Source organism: Loxodonta africana, chromosome 26 (assembly GCF_030014295.1).
Source record: "Loxodonta africana isolate mLoxAfr1 chromosome 26, mLoxAfr1.hap2, whole genome shotgun sequence".
Classification (NCBI taxonomy): domain Eukaryota; kingdom Metazoa; phylum Chordata; class Mammalia; order Proboscidea; family Elephantidae; genus Loxodonta; species Loxodonta africana.
The window spans coordinates 38921430-38933967 of record NC_087367.1 but is presented as its reverse complement, the minus strand read 5'-3'; the positions used below and the strand labels follow the sequence as shown (position 1 = coordinate 38933967).

Genomic DNA, 12538 nt, shown 5'->3' with positions numbered 1-12538 from the left:
AAATCATTTTCTTAACATGAACCCTTTACCTTAAAGAATTTTCAGGTTACATTCAGGGTCAGGCCTAGCACAGAGTAAGCCCTCAATGAAGATTTGAATTAGACTGAAACTATCTTTTCCAAAAGGAAGGGGTCACTGTAGGTGACCTGTCAGCATACAACTGACTTTTACCTACTCTGATAAGAAAGATAGCTTTGACATTTTCCCCTGATGAATTAAAAGTCAATTTGGGCAAAGCAGAATTTTATTTATAAAAATCAATGTTTTTCTCTTAGAAAGAAACTGATACATAGCCAGATGGAAACTTGGATAAATTTTTATTCTTTGATCCCAATCTATTGAGTGTGGTAGGGTTGGGTGTGAGAAAATTCCCTGTTCTGACTGTAACTAAGCCATGAGACCTGTAAGTGAGCTAAACAAGCTATATGCGTGCATCTGTTAGATACAGGACCAGCCCATCCCTGCTAGAGAAATAAGAGCATCATAGCACAACAAGTGTTAGAATGTGACATACAAAGGGCCACATTATAGAGGAGAGGTGTCTTCAAAAGACCTCAACACTCACAGAGTTCATGCCTAATCCACACAGGGAATGGAGGACATTTCTGCTTAGCAGCTACAATGACATGGTCATAGGGAGTTAGCATAGACACCACTTAAAATTTATTAGACCTGTCAGTTTTAATAGCGTGCAATTTGCAATTTTATTTTTGGCAGATTTACATTTAAAAATTTACACATTAGATGAGAACTATTAATATAATATAATATAAATTATCATTAAAATTAGCATAGAACTACAGGGAAGGAAGCCTTCCCAGTGAGGGGAGGACTTTCACTGGGCATCATGGAAAATGCCAAGCTTGGATGGGCAGAGAGGGAGGCCATGAAGGGGAAGCATCAGCACCTAGACACAGGTGGAAAGTTCAGGGGACCCTGGACCAGACCTGCCTAGGGTTATATTGTGGAAAGTAGTGGCACAGACCACTGGGGATGTCTGGAATATGGGCTTCAGGAGTTCTGTCCTAATTTACTAGGCATTGAGGATTTACTAGGCTGTGGCTGAGGACTCACAGCAAATTTTAGGGAGGAGAAGAAACTAATATTTATGGAGCTGCAAGAGAGCATCTGCAAGGTGGAGCCAACATGGCGCCCTAGACAGACACACCATGTCGTCCCTCTGCAGCAAAGACTGGAAAAACTAAGTAAAACAGACACAAATGTCAGTCCTGGAACCCTAACCATCAAATGAAGGGATAAAGAAGTGAATCAAACACTGAATGGAAGAAGAAACTGACGGAAAACAGAGAATAAGGAGAGATACAGAGTGGAGGTCCCCTGCCAACTAAAATGGCACAGCCTCACCACCTTGGAACACAGTCAGCAATGACCCCAGACGGAATACAGGAAGGCAACTTCATGGAGCTCCCAACCGGAGACAGAGCACCCAGTAATCAGAGAAACATACCTTCCCACCCCTCACCCTTCTGGTGAGCAGCAGCAACTCCTCCAGCCTGGAAGCCCCCACTGGGGTCCACCCCTCCTCCCACTGCATTTTTTTCTCTCTTATTTCCCCCTCACATGTAGCCCCATACACCACCTACCCCTTTTCCTGCCAGACCATACCACTGAGGCTAGACAGCCACCAGCCCGCTGCCACCCCAGGTCCATCGCACCCCCATCTGCCAGTTCCCATTGTGCCATCTTTTTTTCCCCTTTTCTATCTCCCCCCCAGCCCTGTACACCACCTCCACCTCTTCCTGCCAGCCTCCACTGCACCGCCTCAGCTAGACAGCCACTGGCCTGCCACTGGCCCAGGTTTACCCCACCCCCATCACCAGCTTCCACCGCACCACCATTTTTTCTTTCTTTCATTTCTGTCCTCCACCCACCTAGCCCCATATGCCATCCCCCCTTCCTGCTGGCCCCCACTGTGCCACTGTGGCTAGAGCATGCCCAGCACTCAGGCCCCCCACTGCACCGAGCCAGAACCACCCCTGCCCTCCCGCCATTTGACCAGCTACTGAACACTGGGAAGTGACCTCATACCACTCCTGGTCCCACACCCTCAACTATCTGGCGAGGGGCTCTGAACACTCACACATCGCTGGAACATCAGGAGGCAGACAGTGCCTGCCAAGTCTGCCCTCAGGCACCCCCCAAACCAGTGTACTGCAAGAGGGGCTAGCCCTGCCTTCTGCTGTCCTGCCCACCAGGACAAGGTAGTGAGAGCTGTCATGCCCACAAACAAGCAACAGCAAAGCACACCCAACCTGCCTGCCCTGACATATCAAAACAAAACAAAGGACAAAACAAATGAACATAAAATAATACTTTAATGTCTTGGAGACAGTAGACAATATCAAAAGATAAAAAAAAAAAGGCAGGACAACATGGCCCCAGCAAGTGACCAAAATAAAGAATCAGATAACTTCAGATAAAAGAAAAGGTAGTGGAACAAGACAAATAATTAGAGCTCTCCAAGACATTAGGAAAGAGATCAAGGAAAACACAGACAAAACTAAGGAAAACAAAAAAATCATGGAAAACACAGATAAAAGCAATGAAAATCTAGCCAAAATCAAGGAAAATACAGACTAAGCAATAGAAGAATTCAAGAAAATAATACAAGAATAAAACATCAAAGTAAATAAAAAAGTAGAAATCATACAAATACAGCAACTAGAAATCCAAAAGATAAACAATGAAATTTCAGAAATAGACAACTCAATAGAAGGTTTTAGGAGCAAATTTGAAACAATAGAAGACAGAATCAGCAAGGCTGAAGACAAATCCAAGGACACCACTTTGGGGGAAAAAATCAGAAAAAAAAGTGAACAAAAATTAAGAGCAAAAATTTGCATGTGATCGGAGTTCCAGAACGGGGTGAAAATGAAAAACACAGAGAAGATTTTTGAAGATTTGCTGGTAGAAAACTTCCAATATATGAAAGACAAAAGGCTGACCATCCAAAAAGTTCAATGAACCTCATATAGCATAGACCACAAATGAAAGTCACCAAGACACATCATAATCACACTTGCCAAAACCAAGGACAAAGAAAGAATCCTGACAGCGGCTCAAGAAAAATTAAAAGTTACCTACAAAGGGGAAACAATAAGACTAAACTCTGATTACTTGGCAGAAGCTTTTCAGGCAAGAAGGCAATGGGATGACATATATAAAACTTTGAAAGAAAAAAACTGCCAACGAAGAATAATATATCCTGCAAAATTCTCTCTCTCAAATATGATGGTGAAATTATGACTTTTCTAGATAAACAGAAATTAATGGAATTTATAAAAACCAAGCCAAACTTACAATAAATATAGAAGAGAGTCCTTCAGTTAGAGAACCAACATAAGACAACAACTAGAGTCTAGGACACAGGACACCTTCAGCCAGATGCCAACTTGGTAAAAAACTCTCAATAATAAAACAAAGCTAAAAGACTTAAAACAAGGAATCAGAGATGTCAATCTGTAAATGACAACACCAAAACAATAAAAAGGGAAATAAATGGAGTAGGTATAGAACTTTCAAATGGACAGGAAGTCAAGGCAGTATTAAATAATAATAATAAAAAAAAAAGGCGGGTTAAAACTTGGGAAGATAAGGGTAGATTTCAAAGTAACCACAAAGAAAGTTAACAAACCTACTCATAGAATAAAAAAGAAGAAAAACATAAAATCTCAGTAAACACAAAAAATAGATTGATAATGAAAAGTTGATAATAAAAGAAAAGAAAGTCTACAAACAAAAGGAACTCAGCACAGGAAAGCAACAGGAACAAAGAAAATGTCACCACCACCACAAAAAAAAAAAAAAAAGCACAATGATATGACAGCAGTAAACTCATACGGAATATAAATGGCTTACGTGTACCCATAAAGAGACAGAGAGTGACGGGGTTAAAAAAACACACACACATACACAACCCATCAGTATGCCACCTACAAGAGACACATCTTAGGCACAAGGATATAAATATATTAATAATTAAAGGACAGAAAAAATATATCAAGCAAACAGTAACCAAAAAAGACCAGGAGTGACAATACTAATCTTAGTTAAAATAGACTTAAAGGCAAAATCAATCATAAAAGGCAAGGAAGGACATTATATAATGATTAAAGGGACAATCCATCAAGAAGATATAACCTTAATAAATATCTATGCACCCGACAGGGATCCAAAATACATAAAACTCTTAACAGCACTGAAAAGAGAAATAGTTCCATAATAATAGTAGGAGACTTCAACAGACCACCCTTAGTAAAGGACAGAACATCTAGAAAGAAACTCAACAAAAATACAGAGATCTAAAGGACAAAATCAAACAACTTGACCTCATAGATATACACAGAACACTCCACCCAATAACAGCAAAGCATACATTCTTTTCCAGTGCATATTGAACATTCTCTAGAATAGAACACATTTTAGGCTACAAAGCAACCCTCAATAAAATCCAAACATCGAAATAATACAAAGCATTATCTCTTAGCACAATGCCATGAAACTAGAAATCAATAACAGGTAGAGAGCAAGGAAAAAAAAAATCAAATACATGGAAACTGAATAACACCTTGCTTAAAAACAACTGAGTAATAGAAGAAATCACAGAGGGAATAAAAAATATTCTTAGAATCAAATGAGAATGAAAACACATCATACCAAAACCTCCGGGATATAGCAAAGGTAGTGCTCAGAAGTCAATTTATAGCAATAAACGCACACATCAAAAAAGAAGAATTGGCCAAAATCAAAACGTTAGCCCTACAACTCAAAAAAATAGAAAGAAAACAGCAAAAGAAGCCCACAGCCACCAGAAGGAAGGAAATAATAAAGATAGAGCAGAAATGAAAGAGAACAGAAAAACAACAGAAACTATCAACAAGACCAAAAGTTGGTTCTTTGAAAAGATCAACAAAATTGACATATCGTTGGCCAAACTGACAAAAGAAAAGCAGGAGAGGAAGCAAATAACCCAAATAAGAAATGAGATGGGGGATAGTACAACAGACCCAACTGAAAGAAAAAGGATCATAACAGAACACTATGAAAAATTGTTTTTCAACAAATTTGAGAACCTAGAGGAAACGTACAAATTTCTAGAAACACACTACCTACCTAAACTAACACAAATTGAGATTGAAAATCTTAATAGACCCATAACAAGAAAAGAGATTGAAGAGGTTAAAAAAAAAAAAAAAAAACTCCCAATTAAAAAAAAAAGCCCTGGCCCCGAAAGTTTCATTGGAGAATTCCACCGAACATTTAGAGAAGAGCTCATACCAGTACTACTCAAACTACTGCAGAGCACAGGAAAGAAAGAAATACTCCCAAATTCATTCTATGAAGCCAGCATAACCAATACCAAAGCCAGGGAAAGACACCAAAACAAAGAAAATTATATCTCATGAATATAGAGGCAAAACTTCTCAACAAAATTCTAGCCAATAGAATTCAGCACCCTATAAAAAAAAAAAAAAATACACCATGACCAAGTGAGATTCATACCAAGAATGCAAGGATAGTTCAACATTAGAAAATCAATCAATGTAATTCACTACATAAATAGAACAAAAGAAAAGAATCACGTGATCATCTCAATTGACACAGAAAAGGCATTTGATAAAGTCCAAAACCCATTCCTGATTAAAAAAAAAAAAAAAAAACTTTCAGTAAAATAGGAATAGAAGGGAAATTTCTCAGCCTAATTAATAAAAGGCTTCTATATGAAACCAACAGCCAACATCATTCTCAAGGAAGAGGGGCTGAAAGCATCCCCCCTGAGAACGGGAACAAGACAAGGATGCCCTTCATCTCCACTCCTATTTAACATGGTGTTGGAAGTCCTGGCTAGAGCAATAAGGCAAGAAAAAGAAATAAAGGGCATCCAAATTAGAAAGAAAGAAGTAAAACTATCCCTATCTGCAGATTCTATACATAGAGGACCCCAAAGATTCCACAAGAAAACTACTGGAACTAATACAATAATTCAGCAGAGTAGCAGGATACAGGATCAACATACAAAAATCAGTTGGAGCTGCCACCGTGCCCCAGCTTAAAGACCGGAGGCTGGGGGAGGGTAGCAGAGCCGGCGCTGCTGCCATGTTAAGTCTGAGGTAGCTGTTGTAGGCCCCAGTGGTGGTGCCATTAACAGGGAGAACTCCTTATATTGGCAGCAAGATCAGCCTCATCTCCAAGGTGGAGATCCACTACAAGGGCATCCTCTAGGCCATCGACACTGAGAACTCCACTGTAGCCCTTGCCAAAGTCAGTCCTTTGGTACAAAAGACAGACCAATACCACCTCAAGATGAAGTCTTTGAATACCTTATATTCCATGGAAGTGATATTACAGACCTCACTGTTTTTGAGCCACCAAAACCACAATGTTCTTCACTAGGCTCCTTTACTTCTTCATTCCAGTCAGTGGATTCCTATGGACCTTTGACAGGATGCCAACACACAGTCAATTCAGTCCAAGTTCAATAGCCAGGCAGTAGTTTGGTGCTATTCGTGTTGCTGGAAGCTCTTTGACATCCTTTGGAACAAAAACATCAAGCAGTGGTACCTTATCCCGAAGTAATGCAGTTGGTTCTGCTTTTACACAGGATACAAACTCTCTAAAAAGATATCTCAAGGTAATTCAAGCCCTCAGTTAGACCCTTTGAGAAAAAGCAGTACAGACTGCCTCAGCCCACTTATCTGCTCTAGCACCTGTTGGGAGAAGGAGCCCTATATCAATCAAGCCTTTGCCATCTACCATCCACCAGAAAATGAGCAACTTAGAAGGTGTGGGGTGGGGGCGGAATCACTAACTAGATAGTAGATAAGTGCTAACTTTAGTGAAGGGAAAGACAACATACAATACAGGGGAAGTCAGCACAAACTGACCAAGGCAAAGTCATAGAAGCTTCCTAGACTCATCCAAACACCTAGAGGAACCTAGTTACTGGAGCTGAGGGCTGGGGACCATGGTCTTGGGGGCCATCTAGGTCAACTGGCATAACACAGTTTATAAAGAAAATGTTCTACATCTCACTTTGGTGAGTAGCATCTGGGATCTTAAAGCTTGCAAGTAGCCATCTAAGATGTATCTATTGGTCTCATCTCATTTGGAGCAAAGGAGAATAAAGAAAACCAAAGACACAAGGAAAATATTAGTCCAAAGGACTAATGGGCCACATGAACCAGAGCCTCCAACAGCCTGAGCCCAGAAGAACTAGATGGTGCTGGGCTACCACCACTGACTGCTCTGACAGGGATCACAATAGAGGGCCCCGGACAGAGCAGGTGAAAAAAGTAGAACAAAATTCAAATTCACACACAGAAAAAAAAACAGACTTACTGGTCTAACAGAGACTGGAAGAACCCCCAAGACTATGGCTCCCGGACACCCTGCTAACTCAAAACTGAAGCCACTCCCAAAGTCCACCTTTCAACCAAAGATTAAAACTCAAAAAAAAAAAAAAAACCTGTTGCTGTTGAGTCAATTCTGACTCATAGTGACCCTACAGGGTCAGAGTAGAACTGCCCCATAGTTTCCAAGGAGTACCCAGTGGATTTGAACTGCCAATCTTTTGGTTAGCAGCCAGAACACTTCGTCACTATGCCACTAGGATTTCCAACCAAAGATCAGACAGGCCTATAAAACAAACAATAACACATGTAAGGAACATGCTTTTTAGTTAACTACGTATACGAGATCAAATGGACAACACTTGCCCAAAAGCAAAGATAAAAAGGCAAGAAGGGAGAGGAAAACTGTACAGATGGACGCCAGGAATGTGGGGTGTAAAGGGAAAGGGAGAGAGTGCTGACACATTGCAGGGATTGCAACCAATGTCACAAAACAACTTGTGTATAAATTTTTGAATGAGAAACTAATTTGTCCTGAAACTTTCACCTGAAGCACACATATACACACACACAAAACTAATTAAAAAAAAAAAAAAGAGAGAGCATCTGCACTTTGTTCTCCTCTCAAAAAGCCCAGTGAGAAGGCTATTTTATCCTTTTATATGGAGAAGGAAAGTGAAGTAACTGACCCAAGGTGTTAAAAATTTTTTTTTTATTAAGCAGTACAGCCAAGTTTGAGCTTGGTTTGTTTAATGCCCATAGCCCATGCACTTGCAGGGAAGAAGCAGGATGCACTAATTCAGGAGTGTTGGTTGGTTCAGCCAAGGATCATAGTTTTGGAGACAGAAAGTAAACAAGCTGGGTATGGAATAGATGTGGAAGCCAAACTCAGGGGTAGCAGTGAGGATGGAAGGGAAGGAGGAGAAGCATCCATGAAAGTTTGAAAAGGAATTGGAAAGACTGGAAGTGAAAGTCAAGTGGGTGTGAAAAGGCCTCCCCCTTTTAGCCTGGCACAGTAAAAGAACTGGTGAAGCTGAAAAGAGATAGTATGAGAGAAAGTGAACATGATTCTAGGCACTGGGTTTCAGCTACCAGCCAGAGAATCTAAGGTAGTTGGTCCCAAAGACCACCCAGAAGGAGAGCAAAAACAGAAAAGAGGGTTTGGCCTCCTTAGTATACAGGGGGAGGATAAGGCTCTGGGCTTCTTTGAGGACAAGAGCTTCACAATTGAGGAATTTGGGGACTACAATGCACCACAGTCATGGGGGTGGAGCCTGAGAAAGACATTTAGATCAAGCCAGGAAGAAGTTCCTGAAGACTTAGATAAGGGCCCTGTATACAGGCCCATTGAGAAGGGAAGGTTCAAGCCTCAGTGAAAAAAAAAATAGGGGCCCAATTAGCTAAAAATCTCCATGCAGGATTTGCATTGATAGTTCACCCCAGTCATCTGTACCAGCTTCCCGTCTTCATATTCCCTGTATCTGAATGGTGGAAACAAAGGCATACTTCACAATGTTAGGAGGGAGTAGGGTGGTGCGAGTTAGGAGGGATTGAAGAGGAAATACATGAAGAGTTTGACTCTGAAGACAGGGAGCAAAACAGAGAAGACACCCAGAAGGAATGGCAGGAATGAGGTATGTGTGAGTGTAAATCTGAATAGACTTTTGCATGCCTGAAGGCAAAGGAAAATGAGCCAACAGATGGAAGACTTCCAAGATGGTGGTTGGCTTTGGCAGTAGATATCTGCTGGCTCAAGAGAGAAGGAAGAAGGAGGCGGGGCCAAGATGGCAGAGTAGTCAGGTGCTTCCGGTGAACCCTCTTACAACAAAGACCTGAAAAAACAAGTGGAACAACTACATTTATGACAAGCTAGAAGCCCTGAACATCAAAGGCAAAATTAGAAAATGTACTGAGCAGCAGAGATACGGAGGGACGGTTCAGAAGCTGAGAGGAGGTGCCAGACCTGAATTGCCAGGAAGCCTCAGGCTGCAGTGGGCTGGTGGTAATGTTCAGCCACAATTTCCTCAAGGAGAAACAGCCAGCCACACAGCCTACTCACACCTCCAGAACCAGAGAAGAACGGCACTCTTGGCAAAAGCTGCGTATATTTTACTGCGCCCCCAGCCCCCATGCTGGCTTCAGTGGCTGTCGGTTTCCCTGGGCCTGAGATAGCTCCTGTTGCACACCCTAAGCCATTCTCCTGGCCTTGGAGAAGGAGTAAATTCACAACCGGGGAAAAGATAATCGGCACGCTCCAGTAACCTGGGGAGCTCAAGACAGAAGCAGCTCCTGTCCAGGCATAAACGGCCCATGGACTTTGAATACCTTTCATCCCTGCATGGACCTGCATGGGCATATTTCAGGAGACTAGGCCCTTGTTGGCAGACTGCAACTGTTTCAGCTATGTGGCAGAGAGGTGGGTGTTTGATGTTTGACACCACTTTGCTATTAAACAGGGTCTTCACCTACCCACATCAGAGGCCTAAGGACTGGTGGCTCCACCTAGGTCACCCAGCCATCCGCAACAGGGCTCCAAGGAAAACCAACACCTCCCAGTCCTTACAACCAAAAGCACTGGGTGCCCAAGGTCCGTCTGCAGAACCCACCCACCTGTGTCCTCTAGGGAACAAGGACGCGCTTTCCTCACAGACACTCAGGGGATGGTTGTCAGCCCCCAGGCTTGTTCAGAGAATGACTACCTGCTGCAACCAGATACCGGTACCTACACAAATCACTCCTGCCCTCTAGGACTGTAGGACAGAGCCTGTACCACACACTTGATGACCAACTACCTGGACATCTCAGCTGAATCCATACAAGAAAATGAATGGACTCCTAGACTCATATACCTGGTAACAGCTCTACCCATCTGGTGACAGGACATTAGAGCTTCAAAGGCGAAAATAATCAAGCTAGCTCACTCAAGCAACCTATCTGGACATATCAAAAAAAAACAAAGCAAGAAGATAGGATATAGTAAGCAAACATAAAATAAACTAATAACTTACAGATGGCAAAGAGACAAAGTCAATATCAAATCACATAACAAAGCAGACAATGGTCATGTCAAAAAGCACTCAAAACAAAGAATCAAGGGATCTTCTGGATGAAGGTGCCTTCCTGGAATTACCAGACACAGAATACAAAAGATTAATATATAGAACTCTTCAAGACATCAGGAAGGAGATCACACAACACCCAGAACAAGCAAAGAACACACAGATAAAGCAGTTGAAGAAATTAAAAAGGTTATTCGAGAATATAATGAAAAATTTAATAAGCTCCAAGAATCCATAGAGAGACAGCAATCAGAAATTCAGATTTTAACAATAAAATTACAGAGTTAGACAACTCAATAGAAAGTCAGAGGAGCAGAACTGAGCAAGTGGAAAGCAGAATTGGTGAGCTTTAAGATAAAGCGCTTGGCACCAATATATTTGAAGAAAAATCAGATAAAAGAATTTTTAAAAAATGAAGAAGCTGTAACAACGATGTGGGAATCTATCAAGAGAAACAACCTATGAGTGACTGAAGTACCAGAACAGAGAGGGATAACAGAAAATACAGAGAGAATTTTTGAAGATTTGCTGGCAGGAAACTTCCCTGATATTATGAACGCTGAGAAGATATAGATCCAAGATGCTCACTGAACTCCACATAAGGTAGATCTTAAAAGAACGTCATCACAACATATTATAATCAAACTTGCCAAAACCAAAGACAAAGAGAATTTTAAAAGCAGCTAGAGATAAACAAAAAGTCACCTACAAAGGAGAGTGAATAAGAATAAGCTTGGACTACTCAGAAGAAACCATGCAGGCAAGAAGGCAATGGTAAGACTTATATAAAGCACTGAAGGAAAAAGTTGCCAGCCGAGAATCATATATCCAGCAAAACCATCTCTCAAATATGAAGGTGAAATTAGGACATTTCCAGATAAACAGAAGTTTAGGGAATTCATAAAAACCAAACCAAAACTAAATAAAATACTAAAGAGAGTTCTCTGGTTAGAAAATCAATAATATCAGATTATCAACCCGAGACTAGAACACTGAACAAAGCAATCAGCTGTCAACCCAGATACGGAAATCACAAAATAAATCAAGATTTAAAAAATGCTCAAAACAGGGAAATACTGATGTCATTACATAAAAGAAGACACATTAAAACAATAAAGAGGGACTAAGAAATGTCATAGATCTTTCACATGGAGAGGAAGACAAAGCAATATAAAGAAATAAAAGTTAGGTTTAAACTTAGAAAAATAGGGGAAAATATTAAGGTAACCACAAAGGAGACTAACAATCCTACTCATCAAAATAAAATACAAGAAAAAAATAGAAACTCAGCAGAAACAAAATCAACTACAATGAATAAGAGGAAAAGACAATATATAAACTATTCAGCACAAAAAATTAAGTGGGAAAAAGAAACTGTCAACACACAAAGACATCAAAATGACAGCACTAAACTCATACCTATCCATAATTATGCTGCATGTAAACGGACTAAATGCACCAATAAAGAGACAGCAAGTGGCAGAATGGATAAAAAAAACATGATCCTTCTAAATGCTACAAGAGACACACCTTAAACTTAAAGACACAAACAAACTAAAACTCAAAGGATGGAAAAATATATATTAAGCAAACACAGTCAAAAAAGAGCAGGAGTGGCAATACTGATTTCCAACAAAATAGACTTTAAAGTTAAATCTACCACAAAGGATAAGGAAGGACACTATATAATGATTAAAGGGACAATATAGCAGGAGGATATAACCATATTAAATGTTTATGCACCCAATGACAGTGCTGCAAGATACATAAAACAAACTCTAACAGCATTGAAAAGTGAGATAGATAGTGCCACAATTATAGTAGGAGACTTCAGCACTTTCAGTGAAGGACAGAACATCCAGAAAGAAGCTCAATAAAGACACGGAGGATCTAAATGCCACAATCAACCAACTTGACCTCACAGATATATACAGAATACTCCACCCAACAGCAGCCAAGTATACTTTCTTTTCTAGTGCACATGGAACATTCTCTAGAATAGACCACATATTAGGTCATAAAGCAAGCCTTAGCAGAATCCAAAACATCAAAATATTACAAAGCATCTTCTCTGACCATAAGGCCATAAAAGTAGAAATCAATAACAGA

The 12538-nt window shown here is 40.5% G+C and overlaps 1 protein-coding gene and 1 pseudogene across 1 annotated transcript in view; one reads left to right on the top strand and one right to left on the bottom strand.

The window, feature by feature from the left end:
* Positions 1–12538, bottom strand: part of NME9 (NME/NM23 family member 9) — a 52422-nt gene that overhangs the window by 18372 nt on the left and 21512 nt on the right. The window lies entirely within an intron of this gene.
* On the top strand, positions 1387–9488 carry LOC135228681 (protein LSM14 homolog A-like; annotated as a pseudogene).